Source organism: Heptranchias perlo, chromosome 18, assembly GCF_035084215.1.
Source record: "Heptranchias perlo isolate sHepPer1 chromosome 18, sHepPer1.hap1, whole genome shotgun sequence".
Lineage (NCBI taxonomy): Eukaryota > Metazoa > Chordata > Chondrichthyes > Hexanchiformes > Hexanchidae > Heptranchias > Heptranchias perlo.
In genome coordinates, this window is record NC_090342.1 from 39,122,503 (window position 1) to 39,148,946 (window position 26,444).

The window sequence follows — 26,444 nt, forward strand, 5'->3', positions numbered from 1 at the left end:
TTGTCTTCAAGTAATAATACAAAATAATGAACACACTATGTTCCCCCTCATCAATGAGTCATCTTGCTTGATTTGAACAAATAAACTTCTACCCTCCATTCTATCCTTCTCAGTCTTTGCTGGACCTGACTGCCCCTGAACATGGGATTTCTCTGTGTTAATTCTGACCTCAGGAAGTGGAATCTCACCAGACTATCCTGGAAACTATGCATGCTGATCTTAAATGAAGTGAGCCATCTCAACCAGAATAGGTGTGAACAATCATCGAAATGTCTAATCTAACTTTCGTTGTCTGAAGCATGCCTGTTCAGACATCTTGTCTGAAACCTAAACTACATCTCCCAACCTTGCTGTGCTGTGATTTTAACCCTTTGAGAGTATAACTCAATTGTAATATTTTTAACACATATCATACCAAGGTCCCCCCACCCCCACCACCACCCCCCCCTACCATGAAAGCAAAGTCAGAAATCCCAAAGCATGACAGTCTCCTTCTCTGCCCTTCTTCTGTGCCTCCTTCTTGATTCCTGTCCCTCCTAGCTTACCCACGCCCCCCCAATTGCCTTGCCTCCTAGTCTCTTACCTTATCTCTCTCCATCTTTCTTCCTCCATCTCTGATTCTCACTGGTTCTTGGAGAAATCAGTCCAGAGATAGATGGGATAGAGACATGGGAGAGGTGCAGAGAAGGGTTGAAAACAGAGAGAAAGAATGGGGAGACAGGGGGTGGAAGTGGAAGTACCTAGGGAGAAGGAAGTAAAACAAAATATGAAAAAGATACATGAAGCTGGGCACTATGGAGTGGCAGAGTCTGAGTTCACCCTCACAGAAACACTTTGTTTAGTTACATTTTTGTTATGCTGTGCTGACAATGTGGACACTTCCCTAAAATGGAATTAAGAATGAGTGCAGCTTGGGAGAGGTGCAGAAGCCTGGTTGGAGAATGTCTGTGACGTGGGGTGAGCATAGAGAAAGGAAGAGGGGAACTGCTTTTTTGAAGGAGAAAGAGAGAGGATAAGGGAAAATATAGAAACGCAGAGGCGCAGTTTCACACCTGCAATTTCTCACACAGTGAGTTCTCAGTTTCTGGTACATTACGAGGAGATGGGGGGAGAGACGAAAAGTATTCCTTGCGGTGACTGGATAAATTATTTTCACAGTGCTGATTCCAGGCTCAGACAGGAAGAGATCGAGGTGAGATGCATGAAGTAAGCTGGGCAGAGAGGGGAAATAAAGCATTTCACATGTCCCATAAAAGCTTTCTGAATGTTTAAGGTTATGCATGTACCTTTTAATGCATTTACCTGAGTCAGATCTGACTTACTTTCAGTTAATCTTCAGTGAATTCATTGTTTAGCTGTGCTTTTAGAAGTCTTGATATACAATTAAACCATTTCCTGCTTAATATGATCTAATGGTGTAACTTTTTAATTGATTTTTTTTGTATCCCACATTTGATTTGCAATATTATTCCTTTCATCAGAAGCATTGTCCTTTCAAAAAATATTGTGCAGCTTTTTGGCATTAAAATAGAGTTTTGTTTAAATTAAAATTGATTTATATGCAGCAAAACCTAAGATCACTGTACATGCTCACTCTGTGTTTCTCGCATCATCTGACCTGGAAGTGCAAAGGCATGTGACTCACTTCGGAAGATGGGAAATCAGGTTCAGTTGCATGTTCTCAGTGGGAAGTGATTTGTTCATGAACTTTTAAAAAAATTGTAGTGAAATGTTGCTTCCAGCAGATGGCAATGCAATAGAAACATACTGTAAGAAATGAGGCCTCAATGCTGACGTTTTGCTTGAACTATAACAAAACGAACTGAGGGGAGGCAACTAGCTAGCATTGTACAAGGAGAATTTGAACTATAAGGCAGAAGTGTATTACTGTGTTACATCTTTGTCCGCTGTTCACTAGCCTAGCTATAATGTTGCGTTGGTGTTGGTAGTCACTGCTGCAAAAATAAACATTTTGTAAAGGTGGGAGCAGGTAAATGAGAATTGTTTTTAAAGTGTTATTCAACACTAAAGAAATCTGACCAGTCACCATCGAGTTATAGTTATAAATCATTATGCCACATTTGTCTCATTTCAGAGTAGTGTTTGGCAGTGTGAGATGTATGTCCTAGAGATGAATATAGTTTGGAAAATTGGCAAATGGCCTTCTATTGCAGTAAGTGACATGTGGTTGCTGTGAGGTGATACTACAGTCTACAACTCTACTAAACTAGCAAACAGAAGGAGAATACACTGGCAATCAAATCCACTGCTGATGATTTTTACAGGAAACTTGGAGGATATGGGAAAGCATTGCGCCAACTTATGGCTGCTGGATTTGCTAAATAGAGGCAACTTTCTGTGGGCCGATAATGTGAAGTAGACACCTGGAGCACTGCAGAATTTCAGGCACAGGGGTCCATGTCACCTATCACAGAGGCCAGAGGCCTGCTCCAAGCCTGATGCTCTTAGTGCATTGCAAAGTGCCTAGCCTGTGCACAGACTGTGTACAAGGCTCATGAAGGGCACAACTTTTATTTAAATTAGGGGTCTTTCCATAATGTGACTAGAGCACCTGAACAGCTAAAGAGGAAGTCAGACATAAAAATTTTATTTTTTCTCTTGGGTGGCCCACTCCTTGTAAAACAGCCATCTTCCATTTATATCCCTGAATATTCTTGACTTCCAGCAGTCAATTCTTCAAAGAAGCCTTTATGCCTAAGGGTTTCTAATTGGAAAAAAATGGTGGCACTGTTCTGGCAGCCAGAAGCCCTTCCATAGCTGTTGGCACTCAACGTTCTGGAGTGCCATCAAAATATTTAAATGAGCTGATCTTGGTCTGAGGTCAGCTCCATTGTATACAGGTGCACTTAGCTCATGATGAGCAGTAGTCCCAGCCAGCACAACACCCCCCACATTATCTGCCCTTAGATGTGCATGTGATTTAAAGGAGGATGGCATGACATTAGGAGGAGTATTTTCAATATAAGATACTCCAGCCTATGAAGAGTTGAATAAGCAATCTCTTACTTGGTTGGAGATATCAGTAAACTTATTGCTATATTTCAGCCCCTTTGCACTGAGCAGTTGCTCTGTCGTTATCAGCTAATGTCAGTTACGGACATGTCATGGAGTGGCTCCATAGATGCTGGGAGATGAGCTGTCAATTGAGAAAAGCCTAAGCTGAGAAAAATCATTTGTGGAGAAGTGCACAACGGGACCCAGCTTAGGCACCTTTCATGGACACTCCACCAGGTATTGGATGCCTATTTCCAGCATTCCCAATGGGATCACTGAGCTGGCGGTGAACTTTTTTATAATAAGTAGACACTGTTTGGATGTCATCTGATCTGATTCAAAAACATAAAGGGGGTAATTTTAACCTAACCCACCTGGCAGGAAACTAATGGGATTGGGTTGAACATTGGGTTTATATCTCACCAGATTTCACTCTCTCTTGAAGCCTATGAAGAGTAAAATCAGGTGGAGTGTAAAAGCAACATTGAACCCAATCCTGTCAGTTTCCTGCTGGGTGGGTTTGGTTAAAATTAAAATGATGATTTTCACAAAGGGATGGGAGGATAAATAAAGTGTTTTAAAATCTTAAGCTAGAATATCCTTTTAACATTAGTTTGTTGCTTATTCAGATTTCCACGTTTTAACTAAATAGGATTACTTTCCCTGACCTAAGTGAGCAATTTTATTTCACACACAAGCTTTCCAGTTGGATCCAAGACAGTGACAAGGAAACATGGCCTTCTGAGGGAGGTGTTTTAAGTGCTGCCCAGCTAATCAAGCTCGCAGTAGCCTTTAGACAGTGTGCTGTGCCTTATGGATTTCTACACAAAATTACGTGCAATTTAACTTTATAAATCAGTTCTGGAATGAATTAGATCCAATTAAAAGGAAAGTCTGGATGATAGGGATTCTTGAAAGAACTCTGCAGAAAATTTTGTAAAATAAATGCTTGTTTGTGGCTTATTGAACATGTAAATATTTTTGAAGAAAATTGGAAGCAAATATGTCGTGCAACTGTATAATACTGGTGGACTTACTCAAAGAGCGCTTTAAAACACACAGCTTTTACTATAAGCCAAGCGTGTCAGTAGCCTTATGCAGAATAAAGCTAGATGAAGATCTAAATTATTTGTTTATGATGAAAATTCAGATGTCTAGAAGACTCTATAAACATCCTTTTGAAAGTTCACCAACAATATTGAGAAAATGAATATGAAAAATGGTAGGATGAAGGTGGCCACTTGACCTCTGATTGGAAGCTCAAGAGCAGCATTGGCTTACAATTAAAAGCAGAGCAGTCGTCCTCTTGACTGCAAGAAAACCTAGGACAACAACAGAGGGATTAATGCCCTGGGAAAAAAAATGAGATTGCCTGCTCACCCGCTCATCGAATCCACAATATCTACAAGAATATCCTGAAATACAGAATGTAAAAATGACTTTAAAAAGTAACTCAAAAACCTAACCGTATCTTCCTCCAATTTCTAATTTAATTTTAAAATATAATTATTTTAAAGAAAAAAAATTCCATTGTCCCAGGACTTTTTCCAGTAGGGAATACTAGGACCTGTGGCAGAACAATGAAAGAATACATCTTCTCTGGTTAAATGCTGAACAGTGGGTCCTAATGTTTATTTTCCTTCCCCCTTTCCTCCCCTGATGTGCTGTTGCCTTTCATGTGTGAGCAAAAGCAGCAAGTCTTGACAACCTATTCAACTATGGGGGCAATCACAGTGGGGGGTCATCCTAGTCCAATCCTGTCCTCACATTTATTTTCCAATGGGATTTGTGGGATAGCGATCAAGAGCAAAAACCATGGCTGATTTTTTTTTTTCCTTTCCCAGGCTAGAGACACTGTGTGGTATCACAGCCAAGCAGATCCTGACTTCAGCTGATATCCAAGCATCCATACTTAGTTGGAATCATGGGACAATAATTGGAAAGGAACGGGAACCCTACTGAGTCCCGCGCCCCCTCACCCACACCCCCCCCTCCATCCCGGAGTTGAGGTCAATTGTAACACCCCCAGTGCTGCCCCAGCTGAGATTAGTCAATTTATCACAGACCACTGATTGAGTTTGGCACTTCCCTGATCTGCACGACAGCACCATACCAAGTGGTGCATTTGCCCACTACGCCATCAAGGGAGCTGTCAGCACAAGTTAAAAAACTTGTTTGCAGCTACATTATTTACTTATCTTAGTATTTAAACTATCTGGATCATGTCTCCTCTCAATCTTCTTTAATGAAAATAAATGTTGGTTTCTTGAATCTTAATCTTCATAATTTAAAGCACTAAATCACAAGTTATTTATCCAATTAATCATAGGGTTGAAGTCAGCAGATTTACGTAACCATGTATCATGTGGTGGAGTTCTGTCACCGATCTGAACCGACTTTAATACCACAGATTACAGCACTGCTGTGGTGGGTATTTTTGGTGCACACCGCCTGAGTGGTTTAGAGTAGTTGTAATGTATATTTCAAAATGCTGAAAGTCCTGCTGATCACAGAAAGAGCAGAGAACACTCTCCATCATTGGATATCTGTTCATGTGGTGCCAGAGCATCTGAAACTGAGTCATCACCCGCATTTAAAACCCACATCTGCTGTTCCCTGAAACAAACCAAATGAATCTTCCAATCAGCACCAAAATTTATACACTTTGAAAACTTTGAAATTTCGAGAAAGGTGCTTCACTAACCCATCAGTCAGCCTCTTTCATTTCAAGATATTCAAACTTTCTTTTAATGCATGAATCATGGCATAATGCTGGCTCTTTTCCTTGCTCTTTCCCCATAGCCCTGCAAATTTTTCCTTTTCGAGCATATATCCAATTCCCTTTTGAAAGTTATTATTGAATCTGCTTCCACCAACCGTTCAGGCAGTGCATTCCAGATCATTACAACTTGCTGCATAAAAAATTTCTCCTCCTCTCTCCTCTGGTTCTTTTGTCAATTATCTTAAATCTGTGTCCTTAGGTTACCGACACCCCTGCCAGTGGAAACAGTTTCTCTTTATTTACTCTAGGCTATAAGCTCTGGAATTCCCTCCCTAAACCTGTCCGCCTTTCCACCTCCCTCTCCTCCTTTAAGGCTCCTCCATTAAAGGTGCTATAAAAATGTAAGTTGTTGCTATCTTATTAAGACTTTATATAGGCTTATCATCACCTCTTAACTCTTTTATTCCATACCCCTGATGATAAACCCTAAAATTCTATTTGCTTTTTACGTCCTTAGCAACCTGTACCCAAAGTACTTCTCTTCCACAGCACGAGCCTATTTACGTTCAGAGTATATTTTCTGCTGGTTTTTTTTGACCAAAACGTATCACCTTATTTTTACTGACATTGAATTTAATTTGCCACTTTTTAGCTTATTTCCCAATATATTAATATCTCTTTGCAGCTTCCTTTGATCTTCTAAAGAATGAACTATACCTCCTATTCTGGTATCATCTGTACATTTCAACACTAACCCCTCTAAGCCTTTATCCAAATCATTGATATCACACGGTGAACAGAAGTAACCCCAGAACTGAACCACGTGGGCACCACTACCCACTTCCAATACTCTGAAAATCTGCCTTTAACACATACTGTAAGTTTCTTGGACTTGACACCAATTTGGTTACAAATAATCTTTATTGAGTTTGACCGAGTCTTGACACACTCAATGTCTTAAGCAATAGTCTTACAGAGTAATAAACGATATTACCCGCTTTCGCTCTGGATAAAGAACGTAACCTTTGTCGATTCTTTCGTCTTGACTCTCTCCGCAAATTGTGAAAGAAAGCTTAAGATCTTTATAGGGCTCTAGTCACGCATAGCCATCCCTTAAAAGGAGTTGTTTTTCAGTTTCCTAACTGATCTGTTGATCATTGTCTTATTTGTTTGTAATATAGGCTACCCTCTTATCTGGGAGACCACTGATCCCTTATTCAGCATTCCTTGCTAACAAAAAACCTCTCCTTGCCGACAAAGCTTTTTCTTGCTAAATGTCATCCATACCCTGAAGAATTCTGGGAATGAGTAACCTGACCATTTCATTATTTCTAGCTACAGTACAAGCCTACAATCTATTTATAAGTGAAAAGAAAGCAAAAACCTTAATCATATGAGATGAAACCAAATCCTAATCCTACATATATATGTATATAAGAATAGGATATCTTACAATTCCCCTCTTTGATGGTGAGGAAATCACTTTCCGATCCTTCACTTCCAATTCAACAACCCCACTATTTTTAATTGTTCATACGAGTGTTTTAAGCTTCTCACTAGCCTTTGAACTCACCAAACACTAATCAACAATGCTACGATTGCTACCATCTGGACAATGAGGAACACATGAGACAACAACCTCACCCCTGGTGTTTCTCCTGCATTGTACACATTTTGCCATCAGGAACGAGCTCCTAACACTTTTCGGCCTCCTCATTGTTTTGTTGCATTGTAACCAGATGTCTTTGAGAGGTAGCCCCTCTAGCTATTACACTCTGCAGACTAAAAGACAGAGGAGGTATAGGGTGTCCAAATGCTACAATTGCATTTAAGGCTTCTACACGAAGGACACCCCTCACCTGTATTTTGGTATTGTTGTGTTTTGCAACTGGGACAAGAAAAACCTGATGGTTCCCTAACACAAATGTACGAGAAAGTATAATGCACCTGTTTGGTGTCGGTAGGTTCCACCATGGTAAAACATGGTTTCGGAGATGGTATAACAATACTCCCTTCTTCCTTTATATGCAATATTCATCCCCTCCCATAAGGAGGTTATCCACGTCATATAATGGTGATTTGTCCGCAAAAGTATATCCACATGATTGTGATATCCTAGTATGATTAGCTTCACAAGCCCAGCTATCTTCATGTCTAACACATGAATCCAAACTTACTTCCGTCCATTTATCCCTTTTTGTTAAGTATGGTGGGGAATTATGTTACCACTTCAGATTTTTACCCTCTACTCCTCCTATAGACTGAATCTTATATAACTGTTGTCCAGTTTGGTTTCCAAACCGTGGTACCTTAATAAGGACCCCAAATGTCCCACTAGTGGATATACAGTTACAGGGTACTTCTACCATATGGACTGGAGTTAGTCGTTGAACAAAGGTTCCCTTCTCCCGGCACACATTTTTGTAATTGTTCATCAGCTATCTAGTTGGGTAATTTCTCATTTATTAGGTCCTCTAGTCCCATATTCTCCCAGAACATATGAACATACGAACATACGAATTAAGAGCAGGAGTAGGCTATTCGGCCGCTTGAGCCTGTTCTGCTATTTGATAAGATCATGGCTGATCTGATTGTGACCTTAATCCTACTTTCCCGTCTACCTACTATAACCTTTGACTCCCTTGTTAATCAGAAATCTATCCAATTCAGCCTTAAAAATATTCAATGACCCTGCCTCCACTGCTCTCTGGGGAAGGGAGTTCCACCCACTCACTATGTGATAAATATAAGGCACACAACCGCATGTGAGGCATTTGAGGCTATCACATTTTGGTTGTTGATTATTTTATTAACCTTGTCCTTGGTTGCATCTACCCCATTTACAATTTCCCTAAATGAGATAATTCCTTCTATAATTAAGCTTTGATTGTTTTTGTTCATACTGGAGAGTAACCCTTTCAGCTGATCGGTTAATTTGCCTAAACCATAATATTGATTTTCTATATCTAATCAGTTCCCTATGGCCCCAGCAGCAGTTCCTCCTGCCACCAATCCATTATGGACCTTCTCTGGCAACAGTGTGCTGAAGGATTATACTGTGTTTCCGCCTCCCAATATCTCCCTGCAGTACATTTATGGAACCAATCCCACCCTTGTTTAAGCTCCACCTGAGCCCAGTCTACCATAATGATTATCTAACAGTCCCTCAGGTAATTTCATAGTTGTTAAATCAATTATAACTGATACAGTTTTATATCACACATCCACGTACAACACTGATGTGTGACCTGAGCCACCAGTCCATTTTTTATTCGTTCATGGGGTGTGGGCATCGTTGACCAGGCCAGCATTCATTGTCCATCCCTAATTGCCCTTGAGAAGGTGGTGGTGAGCTGCCTTCTTGAAGCGCTGCAGTCTGTGTGGTGAAGGTTTTCCCACAGTACTGTTAGCTAGGGAGTTCCAGGATTTTGACCCAGCGATGATGAAGGAACGGCGATATATTTCCAAGACGGGATGGTATGTGACTTGGAGGGGAACGTGCAGGGGGTGTTGTTCCCATTTTCCCGCTGCCCTTGTCCTTCTAGTTGGTAGAGGTCTCTGGTTTGGGAGGTGCTGTCGAAGAAGTCTTGGCGAGTTGCTGCATTGCATCCTGTGGATGGTACACACTGCAGCCACGGTGTGCCGGTGGTGAAGGGAGTGAATGTTTAGGGTGGTGGATGGGGTGCCAATCAAGCGGGCTGCTTTGTCCTGGATGATGTCGAGCGTCTTGAGTGTTGTTGCAACTGCACTCATCCAGGCAAGTGGAGAGTATTCCATCATACTCCTGACTTGTGCCTTGTAGATGGTGAAAAGGCTTTGGGGAGTCAGGAGGTGAGTCACTCACCGCAGAATACCCAACCTCTGACCTGCTCTTGTAGCTACTGTATTTATGTGGCTGGTCCAGTTAAGTTTCTGGTCAATGGTGACCCCCAGGATGTTGATGGTGGGGGATTCGGTGATGGTAATGCCGTTGAATGACAAGGGGGGGTGGTTAGACTCTCTTTTTGGAGATGCTCAATGCCTGACACTTGTCTGGCACAAATGTTACTTGCCACTTATCAGCCCAAACCTGGATGTTGTCCAAACCTTCCTGCACGCGGGCACGGACTGCTTCATTATCTGAGGGGTTGCAAATGGAACTGAACACTGTGCAGTCATCAGCAAACATCCCCATTTCTGACCTTATGATGGAGGGAAGGTCATTGATGAAGCAGCTGAAGATGGTTGGTCCTAGGACACTGCCCTGAGGAACTCCTGCAGCAGTGTCCTGGGGCTGAGATGATTGGCCTCCAACAACTACCATCTTCCTTTGTGCATGGTATGACTCCAGCCACTGGGGAGTTTTCCCCCTGATTCCCATTGACTTCAATTTTACTAGGGCTCTTTGGCGCCACCCTCTGTCAAATGTTGCTTTGATGTCAAGGGCAGTCACTCTCACCTCACCTCTGGAATTTAGCTCTTTTATCCATGTTTGGACCAAGGCTGTAATGAGGTCTTGGGCCGAGTGATCTTGGCGGAACCCTAACTGAACATCAGTGAGCAGATAATTGGTGAGTAAGAGCCGCTTGATAGCACTGTCGACGACACCTTCCATCACTTTGCTGATGATTGAGAGTAGACTGATGGGGCAGTAATTGGCCGGATTAGATTTGTCCTGCTTTTTGTGGACAGGATCTATCTGGGCAATTTTCCACGTTGTTGGGTAGATGCCAGTGTTGTAGCTGTACTGGAACAGTTTGGCTGGAGGTGCGGCTAGTTCTGGAGCACAAGTCTTCAGCACTACAGCCGGGATGTTGTCTTGGCCCAAAGCCTTTGCTGTTTCCAGTGCACTCAGCCGTTTCTTTATATCACGTGGAGTGAATCGAATTGGCTGAAGACTGGCTTCTGTGATGGTGGGGATATCAGGAGGAGGCCGAGATGGATCATCCTCTTGGCACTTCTGTCTGAAGATGGTTGCAAACACTTCAACCTTGACTTTTGCACTCACGTGCTGGACTCTGCCATCATTGAGGATGGGGTGTTCACAGAGCCTCCTCCTCCCGTTAGTTGTTTAATTGTCCACCACCATTCACGACTGCATGTGGCAGGACTGCAAAGCTTTGATCTGATCCGTTGGTTGTGGAGTCGCTTAGCTCTGTCTATAGCATGTTGCCTCTGCTGTTTAGCATGCATGTAGTCCTGAGTTGTAGCTTTACCAGGTTGGCACCTCATTTTTAGGTACGCCTGGTGTTGCTCCTGGCATGCTCTTCTACACTCCTCATTGAACCAGGGTTGATCCCCTGGCTTGTTGGTAAAGGTAGAGTGAAGAATATGCCGGGCCATGAGGTTACAGATTGTGCTGGAATACAATTCTGCTGCTGCTGATGGCCCACAGCGCTTCATGGATGCCCAGTTTTGAGCTGCTAGGTCTGTTCTCAATCTATCCCATTTAGCATGGTGATAGTGCCACACAACACGTTGGATGGTGTCCTCAGTGTGAAGACGGGACTTCGTCTCCATGAGGACTGTGTGGTGGTCACTCCTACCAATACTGTCATGGACAGATGCATCTGCAACAGGTAGATTGGTGATGACGAGGTCAAGTAAGTTTTTCCCTCGTGTTGGTTCACTCATCACCTGCTGCAGGCCTACTCTGGCAGCTATGTCCTTCAGGACTCGGCCAGCTCAGTCAGTAGTGGTGCTACCGAGCCACTCTTGGTGATGAACATTGAAATCCCCCACCCAGAGTACATTCTGTGCCCTTGCTACCCTCCGTGCTTCCTCCAAGTGGTGCTCAACATGGAGGAGGACTGATTCATCAGCTGAGGGGGGCAGTAGGTAGTAATCAGCAGGAGGTTTCCTTGCCCACGTTTGACCTGATGCCATAAGATTTCATGGGGTCCGGAGTCAATGTTGAGGACTCCCAGGGCCACTCCCTCCTGACTGTATACCACTGTACCGCCACCTCTGGTGGGTCTGTCCTGCCGGTGGGACAGGACATACCCAGGGATGGTGATGGAAGAGTCTGGGACGTTAGCACAAGTCCTCAGATGTTAGTGAGGAGGACTTTTCAGGGTCGACTGGGCTTGGTTTGCCTTTGTCGTGTCTGGTGCCTAGTGGTCCGATGTTGGGTGGTCCGTCTGGTTTTATTCTTATGATGACTTTTTGTAGCAAGATTGTACAACTGAGTGGCTTGCTAGGCCATTACATAGGCTATTGGGTTCCTCTGTAAAGTAGGCCCCATCACACACCCCGTTTCCTGGGCTTGAGGGTCTTGGGTTTGAGCATCTTGTAGGACCTGGACAGATATTGACAAACATCGCGGGTATATGTAACCCGATTCCAGCACTCTGTTGCTGCCACATACGCGTACTTGCCCTTACGTCTTTTGTGAACATAAGGGAAATGTAATTGCCACAATGGCTCGACGGTACCTGTCGTGACAATAACATAAGGTATCCCTGGGGAGGATGTCCTGTACGTGATTTGTCCATCCTTCTTAACACCCAACCTGATGGCATTTATTGAAGCTTCTGACGGAAAGTAGCCGTCATCTTTAACCGTGCTCCACCAACATCCCCAGCTCACACTGGGACTGGGCGTATCTCTTGGCAACCATGTAATGTTGACTGGCAGTTGTATTCTGCCTTCTGGGATCAATGATGAGCCATCTTATATAATCACAGTTTGGTTTATGGCTTCATCAGCAGAGATGCGATACCGTGCCAGAACTCGCTCATCAGCATTGTTTCCATGTATAAGTCCAAATGTTACACACGCAATCAGTAATCATAGTATCATCATCATGGTGGTCTTTACAGCTATAAATCAAGCATTATATCTAGATTACTTATCAGACCAATTTCTGATCACCCTCCACAGTCTTCAATGGGTTGATGTGATGCCACTTGTATTTTTACGTTTCTTTTTATCTGTGTATTGTATAAGGTACAATATCCACAATTGGAAAAGGTCCTCGCCATTTAGGTGCAAACACATGATCCTTTTTTCCATAGTCTAACACCATGACTCTGTCACCAACTTCATATTCAAAAGGTCTAACCTTTTTATCGAAATACTTCTTAATTTGATTTTTTGATTTCCCAATCTTTTGGGTCATATATTGATCAGTGGCCTGGACATTGGCAATCATATTAGGCAACTATGTGTCTCCAATCGCTCCCTGCAGCACTGGTGTTACTACTGGTAGCAAAAGGTGTCCTGGGGTATGCATTAGTCGCCCAGTCATTGCTTGATAGGTGACACTCCTGTCATGTAGTTTGGGCTAGAATGCATAGCCATTAAGCACATTGGCAGCATGGTTGCCCACTAAGTTGGGAGATCTGCACAAACCCTTTCAAGTATCATTTTCAAGGTCCTATTTCCCCTTCCGACCACCCCGATGACTGAGGATGATGGGATATATGCAATTTTTGCAAAATTCCCATTGCTTTCTGTAAAAATTTTCCCTGTGAAATGTGAACCTGGATCATTATCCGCCTGTATAGGTAGCCCCCACCTACAGATCACCTCACTCAGTAGCAAGCGTGCTGCAGTGAGTGCCGTGTTCGTTCTGCATTGGGATGCTTCGATTCACTTAGTGAATTTGTCAACGATCACTAAGCAATGCTGGTGACCCGCACTGCACCTGTGCAGGGATCTGATAAAATAAATTTGGAGGTGAGTCCATCGGCCCTCGGGGGGCGGGGCGGGGCAGAGCAGAGAAAGGCGTGGTTGGTGTACAAAGAGGGATTATGTTACAGGCAAGCTAAACAGTGCTGGCAGTGTATTTTGATATCCTGTTTCATATCAGGCTATCAGGAAACCTTACTCGCTTTTTGATAAGTTACCTCGGCCAAATAATGGCCCCGTAGGATGAGAATGAAACATGTGAAAGAAAACCTTGGCAAGTTGTGGGGGCACCCATACTGTAAACATTGGACAATCGGGCAGTTTATGAACCAATAGGGGCTGATCTGTCCCAGCACCTCAGTATCCTAAGCTCACTGAGTAGGCTGAGGCAGCAGTTTGCCAGAGGCATGCCAGTCTTGATTGATTGGTAAGGTTCAAATGTATCCTGCAAGACAACTAAATCCAGCTCCTGGCTATAAGGTGAGAATGCTGACCTGGGGAGGTTCCCAAGGCTGGCCTATTCGAGCGGCCTCTTTAGCTGCCCTATCAGCCAGTGAGTTTCCCTGTAAATGTTTACTACCTGTCTTAGTATGTGCCTTTACTTTACCAATGCGGCACAGGGCCTCTCTGGATTTGCGTGCATGCCACAAGGAAATCAATAGTAATACGTGTATTAAAGTTTCCCCGTTGGACGTTTTAAAATTGTTTTTACGGTATAGCGGGAGGGGCAGTGTGGTGTTAACAGCGTAGGCACTACCTGACCAGATATTGACGGGCCATTGGGACGTGTCCTTCACAGCTGTCAGCAGAGCAGCTAGATTAGAATACTGAGCTGAATGAGGGGTACACTTGCACTGGCTGACATCGTGGGGAGTACAAACAGCAAACCCAGTCATAGGTGTTCCATCTTGGTGAAAGGAAGACCCATTGATATACACATCTTCACCATCTGGCAGTGGTTCCTTCAGCACAGGGTTTGTTTCGAACTCCAACAGGAGCCGTGGATACTGGTGAAGTTTTTCTGGATAAAGTAAAAGTTGTTTTTTTCTGGGGTGATGTCCATTAGTAACAATGTCCAACGGTTCAGCCTGGCAGAGGAAACCAGTGTGTCGTCCTGTCGCATCAGGAGATTCAAGAGCGTATGAGGGGAGTGGAGAATCAGCAACTGCAGACCAGTGATAAAGTTGAGATATTGAACTGCCCAAAACATGGCTAGTAAATGTCCCTCACAGGCATCATATATTTTCTCCATGGTGAGAATCCGTGAGGCAAATGCAATGGGAAGCAGATTTTTCTGAACCTCTTGGCATAAAACCACAGCCAAGCTTTGATCAGTAGCAGCGACTTCAAGGTGGAATGATTTATCTGGATCGGGTGAGATAAGGCAAGTAGCTTCCATCACTGCAGCTTTTAACTGTTCGATTGCCTTAGTGTGTGCTTCGGTCCAGTTATCTTTAAGTTCTTTATCCTGGAGCTTCGGCAAATCATACGGTGGTCTGGCGAGCTCGGCAAATTAAGAACATAAGAAATAGGAGCTGGAGTAGGCCATACAGCCCCTCGAGCCTGCTCCGCCATTCAATAAGATCATGGCTGATCTTTGACCTCAAGTCCACTTTCCTGCCCTATCCCCATGTCCTTTGATTCCCCTAGAGTCCAGAAATCTATCGATCTCAGTCTTGAATATACTCAACGACTAAGCATCCACAATCCTCTGAGGTAGAGAATTCTAAATATTCACAATCCTCTGAGTGAAGAAATTCCTCCTCATCTTGGTCCTAAATGTCCGACCCCTTATTCTGAGACTACGAATCCCAGCTCTAGACTCTCCAGCCAGGAAAAACATCCTCTCAGCATCTACCCTGTCAAGCCCTCTTAGAATCTTATATGTTTCAATGAGATCACCACTTATTCTTCTAAACTCCAGAGAGTATAGGCCCATTCTACTCTATCTTTTCTCGTAGGACAACCCTCTCATCCCAGGAATCAATCTACTGAACCTTCATTGCACCGCATCTAAGGCAAGTGCATCCTTCCTTGGGTAAGTGGACCAAAACTGCACACAATACTCCAGGTGTGGTCTCACCAAAGCCCTGTACAATTGCACCAAGACTTCCTTACTCTTGAACTGCAACCCCCTTGCAATAAAGGCCAACATACCATTTGCCGTCCTAATCGCATGCTGTACCTGCATGTTGACTTTGTGTTTCTTTTATGAGGACACCCAAATCCCTCTGAACACCAACATTTTATAGTTTCTCACCATTTAAAAAATATTCAATTTTTCTATTTTTCCTTGAAAGTGAATAACTTCACATTTCCCCACATTATACTCCATCTACTGCCTTCTTACCCACTCACTAAACCTGTCGCTATCCCTTTGCAGACTCTTTGCGTCCTTCTCACAGCTTACATTGCCACCTAGCTTTGTATCGTCAGCAAACTTGGATACATTTCACTCGGTCCCTTCATCTAAATCATTAATATAGATTGTAAATAGCTGAAGCCCAAGCACCAATCCTTGCGGCACCCCACTAGTTACAGCCTGCTAACCCAAAAATGACCCGTTTATTCCTGATCTCTGTTTTCTGTCCATTAACCAATCCTCAATCTATGCTAATATATTACTCCCAATCCCATGAACCCTAACCTTGTGTAACAACCTCTTATGTGGCACCTTATCGAATGCCTTTTGAAAATTGTGGAATAATCGATCACTGGTAGCTTACCAACCTCAAAAAAGATCGCAAAGCTGTCGTAGAAGCAGGCAGGTGCAATTTCTGGATTACATCTACTTTATGTTGATCGGGGCTGCGTCCTTCGTCCGAGATGTTAATGCCGAGGAAGTAACTTCAGATTGCAGGAGGTTCAGGTTCAGGTCAGAAGTGGGGATATTTGCTGATGATTGCGCAGTGTCCCGTTCCATTCGCAACCCCTCAGATAATGAAGCAGTCCGTGCCTGCGTGCAGTAAGACCTGGACAACATTCAGGCTTGGACTGATAAGTGGCAAGTAACATTCGCGCCACACAAGTGTCACACAATGACCATCTCCAACAAGAGAGAGTCTAACCATCTCCCCTTAACATTCAACGGCATTACCATTACCGAATCCCCCACCATCAACATCCTAAGGGTCACCATTGACCAGAAACTTAACTGGTCCTGCCACATAAATACTGTGGCTACAAGAGCAGATCAGAGGCTGGATATTCTGCAGTGAGTGACTCACCTCCTGACTCCCCAAAGCCTTTCCATCATTTAGAAGGCACAAGTCAGGAGTGTGATGGAATACTCTCCACTTGCCTGGAAGAGTGCAGCTCCAACAACACTCAAGAAGCTCGACACCATCCAGGACAAAGCAGCCCGCTTGATTGGCACCTCATCCACCACCTTAAACATTCACTCCCTTCACCACCGGTGTACCGTGGCTGCAGTGTGTACCATCTACAGGGACCTACTGCAGCAATTCGCCAAGGCTTCTTCAACAGCACCTCCCAAACCCGCGACCTCTACCACCTAGAAGGACAAGGGCAGCAGGCACATGGGAACACCACCACCTGCACATTCCCCTCCAAGTCACACACCATCCCGACTTGGAAATATATCGCCGTTCCTTCATCGTCGCTGGGTCAAAATCCTGGAACTCCCTACCTAACAGAACTGTGGGAAAACCTTCACCACACAGACTGCATCGGTTCACTAAGGCAGCTCACCACCGCCTTCTCAAGGGCAATTAGGGATGGGCAATAAATGCTGGCCTTGCCAGCGACGCCCACATCCCATGAATGAATTTTTAAAAAAGGTTTACCTATCGAGGGTTAATTTTAAGACCAGCAGCTGCAACAGTTCCCGAAGCAGTTGTATATGTTCATCACGGGTTTCGGTGTCAAGAAGCAGATCATTGACATATTGTAACAAACAACCTGGACATGAAGAGTTATTGACTGCCGCAGCCATTCTCTTATGAAAAATAGTGGAAGAATTATGAAACCCCAGTGGTAGGTAAGTCCAGTATACTGTTGATCCCAAAAAGTAAACGCAAATTTCTATTCGTCCTCCCACCTTACAGGAATACTCCAGAACCCGTTGGAGATATCAAGTGTCGAGAACCATTTTGCTTCCCTTGGCATCTGGGATAATAATGTAGGGATCTCTCACCACCGGGGAGCAGGCTGGGGTCATCAGATTTAACTTCCGATAATTGACCGTGAGACGCCAGCTCCCATCCGGTTTCTTAACAGACCAAATGGGCGAATTGGCCGTGAAAGTGCCCTGCCATATAACACCCTGCTGTAACGATGCTTCAACCGTAGTCTGCAATGCAGGATAGCTCTCAGCTGGAACAGGCTACTGCTTAACTTTAATATGTCAGCCCCTTAACTGCTTCCTCTCCCTTCAGACGCCCACAGTTGTGCTTGTGCATGGCAAGCATTGCTCTGTACTGTGTTAATAGCGCCTGTATATCTGGATCTAGGTGTGAGGGTAAGGGATATAGCTGGGGTCTCTTAATCGTGCGTGTCTGATGCAACCCAGTCGGAGGGGACCCTTTGGTAAAACCATGATACATTGTTTGTATAGTCGACACTCATACCATAACGCTAGAGAAAATCGGACTCTAAGATACCTTCGCAATTCATCATTCTCATCACTACGGGATGGTCAAAAATGACCTGTATCTGGCCGAAGTCAAAGTGTGCCTCCTTAATTTCATATACCTGGCCCATAGATCCCTCAAAAGCTGTTAAAGAAATAAGCTTCCCTGTCGTTGCAGGGTGGCGTTCAGGGTATGGGGTATGAATGATCGTACAGCCGATCCAGTATCTATTAACATATCCTGTCGTTGGCCTCTGTTAATAATGACAGAGACAACGGGACTGTGACAACGATTACGCCAGAACCCCACCACTGGCTTCGGGGAGGCCCCGCTTCGTCATTGTGTGGTGTATGTCCCCTCCTCGCAATCAGGAGGTGTGGATGATTGTACACTGGCCACAGTTTTACCATTGTTATTCACTTGTTGAGCTGTCATTAGAGCAAGTAGCTGTCCCAATTGTTTCTCTAATTGGCAGATGTTGGGTGATTCCATTAGTGTAGACCCATTTTTACGCCCCTAATCGCGGTTGTTGAAGCTGTGGCTACGACAGTCCCGTGCATGGTGCCCAAATTTCTGGCACCGGTAGCACCAATCATTACGAGAGTTGTTTCCAAATTTAGGTCAGATCCCTGAATTATTATGGGGAGATCCCTCAACAGCTGTCACAGGCTTTTCATAAAAAGCCCGTGCCCCCTCATCATAATCTGGATTACGGTAGCATGCAGCCTCTCGGTCCAAATCATCCCAATTTACATCATTGTCATCGTACCCATCTTTTCCGTCTAGACCCCCGCCATAAGCGACAGCAGAGTCCAGAGCTCCCTGTCTATTTAACTTTCTCTGTAATTCATAAATTTTTAATTTATGTTGCGTGTGATTCACCGATTTCATTGGCTGGGTCATAAGCGCATGCAAGCTTCCTCTAGCATTTTAAAACTCTTATTTCAATCTCCTGTTCTTTGTTTGTAAAATATCCCGTGCCTGTGTTGCCTGCTGACTCCCTAATCCTTGGGCTGTAGTGGTGGTAGCTGCCAGTTGTGACTGAGCCAGCATGACTGATGCATCATCCAATCGTTGTTAAGTGTCGCCTTGCTTTCTCTTTTAACATATCACTTACACGAGTTTCGCTTATCTGCGGGCAAAAGTGGGCCGCATATATTAACAAATGCCTCTCTGCTTTTAATTTCATCTTTTTCTCATTCACCAACCCTTTCTATGTGGGTCATTGCCATCACATGCGGCTCGTCTGTTTCTCATTATGGTGACCAACACCTCACTGCCGGCTCCGTCAGTTAGCTTCTTTTGAAGAGCTTCCTTGACAGTCGCTACGGTTACGCGTGCTACTGGAGGGACAACCCCACACACCTGCCAAAAGAGTTTCCTGCCTTTATGGACTGGGTTTAGCTGCTTGTCCGTCATAGGCACTCAATCTCCCTCAAGTCAGATTATTGCTTTGTCAAGACTCTTCGTGTTGGCCACTTTGTCAGGTTCTTGGACTTGATACTGATTTGGTTGCAAATAATCTTTATTTAGTTCAACCGAGTCTTGATGCACTCAATGACTTAAGCAATAGAGACAGAGAAATAAATGATATTACCTGCTTTTGCTCTGGATAGAGAATGTGACCGTCCTCGATTCTTTCATTGTTGTCTCTCTCCACAAATTGTGACGGAAAGCTTAAGATCTTTATTGGGCTCTAGTCACACATAACCATCCCTGAAAAGAAGTTGCTTTTCAGTTTCCTAACTGATCTGTTGATCATTGTCTTGTTTATTTGTAATATAGGCTACCCTCTTATCTGTGAGACCACTGGCCCCTTATTCAGCATTCCTTGCTAACAAGAGACCTATCCTTGCTGACAAAGCTTTTTCTTGCTAAATGTCTACCATACCCTGAAGAATTCTGGGAATGAGCAACTTGACCATTTTGTTATTTCTAGCTACAGTACAAGTCCACAATCTATTTATAAGTGAAAAGAAAGCAAAAACTTTAATCATATGAGAGTAAACCAAATCCTAATCCTATGTATATAATAGCGAATCTAACAATACTCTGTTTTCTCCCTTCAAACCAACTTTTAATCTAGTTTGATATCCTTATCTAATTTCATTCCCCTTCATCTTCTCTCATAATCTCCCAAAGGTTTTCCTAAAGTCCATGTACACTGGATCTACTGCATTTCCCCCATCTACCATGTCTGTTATCTCCTCAAAGAATGCTATGAAGTTTGTCAAGGACGATCATCTCTTTTGAAATCTGTGGTGGCTACTTCTAGCTATTGTTACTCTATCTAGGTACACGGTAATTTCAGCCCCATTCTCAAAAACAACACAGCTATTTGACTAATAGATTTGGACATTAATACACTGACACTAGTTAACATTCTGCTATTATTGTGGTGGACTATTATAAATTTGAGATTACTGAGAACTTCTGGTGTAGTTCAGACTGCATAAACTTTCTTTGATCCATGGAAAAAAAGATGAATGGATTCTTTGTTGAGAATCAAGTCTTCTTGCACAATGGGTGACATTATATTTTCTAAATGACACAACTTTGATTTGAGGTCCTGGAACCAAGTCACACATTGGATTTTAACCCCTTGATTATATTATGGCCTTGTCTTGCACAAGAACACAAGATGGATACAGATGAGGAAGATAATTTGATAAGAATCAAGGTTGTCTTATAAGACAGGATCTTTTTCTGAAACTGTATTGGCTGCTATTTATTAAATTATTAATCCTCATATTAATCAATTCCATTATTTTTCTCAGGTGGTCACGTAAAGTTAATTTCAGCTCTTGTTACTTTTTCTGAAAACAGGTACCATATTAGTTTGTTTCCAATTTAGCAGGACCTCCCCAGCATACATCAACTCCCTTTTGTTGACTATCGGCATCTTACAAATCTCGTCACTTGTCTCTCTTAGTACCATGAAATAAATGCCATCCATCCCTGAGGCTTTCTTTATTTCGAGCCCTTTTGTTCTAAGACCTCCTGGTCGTCATCATCTAAATATTCAAGGGAATGAGAAAGGAACTTAAGTAAATTGATTTAGGGGAGAGGATTGCTTAACAATACCTCACTTGAGGACAAATGGAATACTTTTAAAAGCATACTGCTGATCAAACAGGATAAATACATATGGGTAAAATCCATCGGAGCAGCAGCTCTTTGGTACCTCAACAAAATGATCTTTCTTCATGTGTGGGCCAAGACAGTGTTGCATACGAACATATGAATTAAGAGCAGGAGTAGGCCATTCGGCCCCTCGAGCCTGCTCTGCCATTTGATAAGATCATGGCTGATCTGATTGTGACCTTCACCCTACTTTCCCATCTACCTACTATAACCTTTGACTCCCTTGTTAATCAGGAATCTATCTAACTCAGCCTTAAAAATATTCAATGACCCTGCCTCCACCACTCTCTGGGGAAGGGAACTCCACAGACTCACGACCCTCTGAGAAAAAATGTCTCCTCATCTCCATCTTAAATGGGAGACCCCCTTATTTTTAAACTGTTGGCCCCTAGTTCTAGTCTCTCCCACAAGGGGAAATATCCTCAGCATCTACCCCTTCTAGTCCCCTCAGGATCTGATATGTTTCAATAAGATCACCTCACAATCTTCTAAACTCCAGTGTATACAGGCCCAATTTGTCTAAACTTTTCCTCATAAGATAACCCCCTCATCCCAGGAATCAGTCGAGTGAACCTTCTCTGAACCACCTCCAAAGCAATTATATCCTTTCTTAAATAAGGAGACCAAAACTGCACATCATATTCTAGATGTGGCCTCATCAATACAACTGTAGCAAAACATCTCTACTTTTATATTCCATTCCCCTTGCAATAAATGACAACATTCCATTTGCCTTCCTAATTACTTGCTGTACCTACATATTAACTTTTTGTGATTCATGTACTAGGATACCCAGATCCCTCTGCACCTCAGGGTTCTGCAATCTTTCTCCATTTAAATAATATACTGCTTTTCTATTCCTCCTGCCAAAGTGGACAAGTTCACATTTTCCCACATTATATACTATCTGCCAAATTTTTGCCCATTCACTTAACTTATTGCTAGTTGGCTATTTGACTACTTGCAGCTGAGCCCAATTCTGTATTCATCTGAAATCCACAACCAGCATAAGTCATTGGAGTGGGAGTCCTACCTATTTTATTTCCTTATCCCTAGTCTGAAGAAATGCAAGTCAATTATACTGCTTCTGGTGTCCCAGAACAGATCAGCCAATTCAGACCAAGAATCAAACCTGGAGCTTTCCAGATCTGAATGGTTCAGTACCGCACCACATGTTGCATTCACCCATTGAACTATCACGGGAATCTCTTCTCTCTATGTAGCATATTTCATGTATTTGTGACATTTACTTCCTATGAACAATTCCAGTGCTGTTTGGCATTCAAAATGTTAATGGGTGGCCTTTTTTCCACTCTTCATATAATCACAGATATTATAACACAGAAGGAGATCATTTGGCTCATTGCACCTGTACTGGTGCTATTTTCAACAGGAGCGATCTACTCAAATCTCATTTCTCTGCTGTTCCTTAGTATGAATTTTGTGTTTATTAAGGTGAGAGATATTTATTCTGGGAAGTGGAACATTTTACCACTTTTGTCACCCAGCGTTAGCATCAAGTGCTCCCAGCATAGTAGGTTCCAAACTAATACTCCCCATACTTTCTCTTATATAGCCCCCTTCCCTTGATGCTAAACATGCCCCATTTATCCTCGTGGGTGCATTTGGCAACAGCTGACATATGGACAGGGAGTTAAGAGTATGACTTTCACAGTCTAGCTAGGGCCTTCCCCTGATGTGGGGAGAAATACATTGTTGACTTGTCCAAGAAGGCTGAGAGGTCAGCCTCCCCATAAGTAGGCCGATGTTGAAACACCTGACCTAATGCTGCCATTGTCAATTCCTTAGCTTTGAGTTTCCCACATCAGGAATGCTTGTGGTATCTCTGAATAAAAATGAACATTTATGCCGAATTTTGAACGCTTTTGTGTTGTGGGCTCACACCCAGTGGGAACTCTGTTGAGATTTAGTCAGAGTTGCATATAAGCTGTTTTATCACTGCTCTCCCATTCGTGTTTTTTTTATCCTGATTCCAAAAAACAAAAAAGTGCACTTCTCTTGTTCTTTTGACAAAGCTTCCTATTTTGGATTGGCGCCAGCATTTGGAATGAGACGGCTGCATATTCATGCTCCATCAGTCAGATGCTGTCTTCACTGGCTGCAAACAAGCTGCTATAGAAGCAACAAGAACCTTCTATGCGGCAATGTCTGCTGACAGGACCATCTTCAAGATCGGGGACAAAGGCGTCTTTAAATACAGAGCGTTTTGTAGTAAAGAATGTATGTTGTATTATTGTAAGATTTATAGGCTTTAAATCTGCATTATCAAAACCTGCCTCACCCAAAAAACCTTTAACTTCAAGAAGACACAATTTACACACACTTCAAAGAGCATTTTGCAAAACTGTACATGTAGCTATTTCAGTTTTCGGTGAACAACCCCTCTACACTGGACACATTCCTGTTTTATTCTCAATCTTTTTTTTTGTTTAAATTGGGGCACTGTATGCATGGAAAATAAAATGGCAAATCTCATTTTTGTTTTGAGAGGGAGAAGAGGCAATGGAGCCACAAATGTACCATTGTCTTCACTTACAAGTGACATCATGGCACGCTTCACCACAACCTACATCAGTTTGTCATGTGTTTGAAAATGAAAAAGATTTACCAAACATTTTTTCATGAAGACTTAAATCTTTAAATATGGCTTAGGGTAGTTCAACAATAAAACACATTTGTTGAAAATTTAATGATCTTTGACTTTCCATGCCTCCTTCCTACCTCTAACATAGAGAGACTTGAGAATTAGGTTATGGAAATGACTGAAAACCAAGGCATAGTTAAGGTGAAAAAAGATGGGATTGATCACTTGGCCTGATCCTGATGTAACCCAAGATTTATACATTGCACTTTTTAGCAGGAGTTATTGGATTGATACCCTGGCTGACTTTTTCCCTAGATGAGGGGACTCAGAGGTCAATTGGAACACTTCAGCTGGTTTTTTTTCAAAAAATATACTTTATTCATAAAATTTGCAGCAATACATACAATACAGTTGTCATATCACATTCCAAACGTACACAATACAGATTAAGCAATTTTCAGGTTACATCAAGTGCAGTTCAATGAACACATTGGACATAATTACAGTTCATGACACTCTAGGATGCCTCATTGCATTACACTCAATACAGATTATTGATAACAGGTACGTTACAGGTTCATTACAGATTCATTACAGTTACATGACATCAACTAGAATTTTACATTCTGCCCGAGGTGGTTTTTCCCTGATTGCAGCCCCTCGGTATACAATGGCGGGAAGGCTCTAAACGGTTGCCTTTCCCCACAGAGCCTTTGCGGCGGCCGCACCCATCCTCAGTGCGTCCCTGAGCACGTAGTCCTGGAACTTGGAATGTGCCAGTCTGCAACACTCGGTCGAGGACAGCTCCTTGCACTGGAAGACCAGCATGTTTCGGGCAGACCAAAGGGCATCTTTCACCGAGTTGATGGTCTTCCAGCAGCAGTTGATGTCCGTCTCAGAGTGCGTCCCCGGGAACAGCCCGTAGAGCACAGAATCGTGTGTTACGGAACTGCTCGGGATGAACCTGGACAGATACCACTGCATCTCTCTCCAGACCTTCTTTGCAAAGGCACATTCCAGAAGGAGGTGGCTGACGGTCTCGTCTCCAGTGCAGCCTCCTCTGGGACAGCGCGCGGTGGCGCTGAGAGTCCGGGAGTGCATGAAAGATCTGACGGGCAGGGCCCTTCTCACAACCAGCCAAGCTAGGTCTTGGTGCTTGTTTGAAAGCTCTGGCGATGAGGCGTTCTGCCAAATGACATTGACAGTCTGCTCGGGGAACCAACCGACAGGATCCACCGTCTCCTTTTCCCTCAGGGTCAGAAATGGAGATGTTCGCTGATGATTGCACAGTGTTCAGTTCCATTCGCAACCCCTCAAATAATGAAGCAGTCCGAGCCCGCATGCAGCAAGACCTGGACAACATCCAGGCTTGGGCTCATAAGTGGCAAGTAACATTCGCGCCAGATAAGTGCCAGGCAATGACCATCTCCAACAAGAGAGAGTCTAACCACCTCCCCTTGACATTCAACGGCATTACCATCACCGAATCCCCCACCATCAACATCCTGGGGGTAACCATTGACCAGAAACTTAACTGGACCAGCCATATAAATACTGTGGCTATGAGAGCAGGTCAGAGGTTGGGTATTCTGTGGCGAGTGACTCACCTCCTGACTCCCCAAAGCCTTTCTACCATCTACAAGGCACAAGTCAGGAGTGTGATGGAATACTCTCCACTTGCCTGGATGAGTGCAGCTCCAACAACACTCAAGAAGCTCGACACCATCCAAGATAAAGCAGCCCGCTTGATTGGCACCCCATCCACCACCCTAAACATTCACTCCCTTCACCACAGGCGCACTGTGGCTGCAGTGTGTACCATCCACAGGATGCACTGCAGCAACTCGCCAAAGCTTCTTTGACAGCACCTCCCAAACCAGAGACCTCTACCACCTAGAAGGACAAGGGCAGCAGGCACATGGGAACAACACCACCTGCACATTCCCCTCCAAGTCACACACCATCCCGACTTGGAAATATATCGCCGTTCCTTCATCGTCGCTGGGTCAAAATCCTGGAACTCCCTTCCTAAGAGCACTGTGGGAGAACCGTCACCACACGGACTGCAGCGGTTCAAGAAGGCGGCTCACCACCACCTTCTCGAGGGCAATTAGGGATGGGCAATAAATGCAGGCCTCGCCAGCGACGCCTGCTTCCCATGAACGAATAAAAAAAAAGTATTGCTATATGATGCAACATGAGTGCAGGGAATGGTGTGTACCTGGCTAAACCTAACATTGTGGCAGAATACTAAAGAAGTTGCCATTGTGTTATAAAGCTTTGTGATGCAAATAGCATTCTGGCTGTTGCACCCCAATGTGGCGACTGCAATGTCAAAACAAGCTGGAGTAGGAGATAGAGAGCTGATCACAGTCTGAGGTGATAGCATGTAGAACACACGCAGTGGCAATTGGAGTTCATTATGTTTTTTGAACACATTCTAAGGACACTGTGCGTGTTTGCAGTTTGTTAAATGCAATGCAATGGTCTGTACTGGGAATTTGTGTTCCTTGGCAGCCAGTTGGTTCACTGCATGTCAATAATTTGCTGATTGGTGGTGGATTCCTGTGTTTTAAGGAGTGGACTTTAACAGTAATAGTTACCATGTGCTGTGAAGTATTTCACCTTCAAATTGATACCAAAGCACTTAGTGCAAATGGAGATTGTACCTCATTAGAACAGGATTCAGGTTATACAGGCAGTCATGGATATGGATGATCAAATGTGGCTAGTCCTTGTAGGATCATGGGAATGC

The 26,444-nt window shown here is 43.6% G+C and overlaps 1 long non-coding RNA gene across 2 annotated transcripts in view; it reads right to left on the minus strand.

The window, feature by feature from the left end:
• LOC137334774 (uncharacterized) overlaps window positions 1-6,798 on the minus strand; it is a 28,955-nt gene extending 22,157 nt beyond the window's left edge. The window contains exons 1-3 of one of the 2 annotated variants that reach the window (XR_010966233.1): window positions 6,732-6,798; window positions 4,396-4,430; window positions 584-740 (exon numbers count right to left, since the gene is read on the minus strand). This is a non-coding gene — a long non-coding RNA (uncharacterized lncRNA). The remainder of the gene's footprint in view (window positions 1-583; window positions 741-4,395; window positions 4,431-6,731) is intronic. The other variant, XR_010966234.1, reaches the window with a different exon arrangement.
• Window positions 6,799-26,444: the final 19,646 nt, after the last annotated feature.